Source organism: Gavialis gangeticus, unplaced genomic scaffold (genome assembly GCF_001723915.1).
Source record: "Gavialis gangeticus isolate Ggan-Ray unplaced genomic scaffold, GavGan_comp1, whole genome shotgun sequence".
In the NCBI taxonomy this organism is placed as follows: domain Eukaryota; kingdom Metazoa; phylum Chordata; order Crocodylia; family Gavialidae; genus Gavialis; species Gavialis gangeticus.
In genome coordinates, this window is record NW_017728993.1 from 52,161,075 (window position 1) to 52,162,941 (window position 1,867).

Consider the following 1,867-nt stretch of genomic DNA (forward strand, 5'->3'; position numbering starts at 1 on the left):
TCCTTCCCTCCTCCCCCACCCCTCCCCCCACTCCATACTTACCAGCATGCAGTCTGGGTCCAGCTCCCTGTGGCAGCAAGTAGGGACTACCTGAATCTCTGAATCTCTCCAAAGCTCTCCAAATATTCTCTGAATCAATTCAGAGAGTTTTAAATCAATTCACACCCTTGTATTGGTCTTCTGATTCAATTTGGATTTGGAGATTTGGCCACTGAATCAGGCCGAATCTTCTCTGAATTGAATCAACACCTGAAGCTTTGCACAGCCCTACTGACCCCCATTGTACGGAGCACTATTTAGTTCATTTGAGGACTGTTCAGATTTAAATTCAGTTTTAAGACATGAAAGACAGTTTCTGTGATGAAAAGTGGGCCAGATTCAGATTGTGTCTTACAAAGGTGCAGAGCAAAAACATTGCCTAGGCCCAAATCCATTTGCTAATTCAATTACTAAATTACCTTTATAAGATCATTATCATATTAAAATAAAAAGAAAGGGTGGGCACATTGGATTTAAGATCCTCCTCTTATCCTTGATTAGGGAAGGCATTTTGCTACCAAGACTTCATGCACTATTTATCACCCATGGCACAAATAATTGAGCTTAGGGCCTATTTAACACTTGGCCATATTACCTGAAATAGGATGGAATAATGGAACAATTAGGAAAATATTACCCTTTTGAGAAAGAGAAAAAGGTGAAATGAAGAAATGTTTGTCCCCTTAGATAGCATGTTGAGGTGTATATTGTTCCTTTGTTGTATTTAGTTAAGCTCATCCAAAATTGGCAAGATTTCAGACTTGAATAACAAAGAAAATGAATTTATAAGCTCCTACAGCTTATCTTGGCACCATAATCAGCTTTTTATGTTTCATACCCACATGTTATCTGTCCAAGAGCCATGTAAATATTTACAAAAGAAAGCCAAAAGGTAATAAAAACTAATAGACTGTGCTCATTTCTTGACTTGAGTTGCAATTTGTTTATATACATTTCATTTCTGCTCTTAGGCTTCCTGGTTCATATAAGCAAATCAAGAGCTGTAAATGTTACTATACAATGCAAAATATATAAGTATATGAATGAATTTATACATGAGAACATTAACAGCAAATTATTTTTGTTACATCATTATTTCTTTTAAAAGACATTTAGGACTTCCAGCTCTGCACTGTCATAAGCAAACTAGTCAAAATTTTGTACATAGACATATCTAGCAGTGTTGGCTTGCTCACTAGCATATGGGAAGAGACACTTTTAAAAGAAGTATTGCAACTCTGCTGCCAGGTGTTAAAGACAATTCAAGGGGTGAGTTCAATATGAAGACTATGGCTTCTCCTAGTGTTTCTTCTCAAAATTAAGCTATGGCAGGCACTTTCATGCACTGCATTTTGGATGGAATAATTAGGTGTATAAATACAACCTAGGGAAAGAGCGGCTAGGCTGTAGTACTGCAGAAAAAGACTTACGGGCTAGAATGGACCACAAGCTGAATGAGTCGGCAATGTGCTATTCATAGAATCATAGAATCAATGAGTTGGAAGGGACCTAGACAGATCATCTAGTCCGACCCCCTGCCATGGGCAGGAAGGAGCACTGGGAGTGGCAGGGGTCATAAGACCCCAGCCAGGTGCCTATCCGGTCTCCTCTTGAAGATTTCCAGGGAAAGTGAGAGCACCACCTCTCTGGGAAACCTATTCCAGGCTCTGGCCATCCTTATAGTGAAGTAGTTCTTCCTAACATCTAACTTAACCTATCCTCCCTCAGCTTGTGGCCATTGTTCCTGGTGACTCCAAGGGGGGCCCTGGTGAACAGACTTTCCCGGAGTCCCTGCTGGTGGCCCTTGATAAAGTTGTAGGCAGCCACA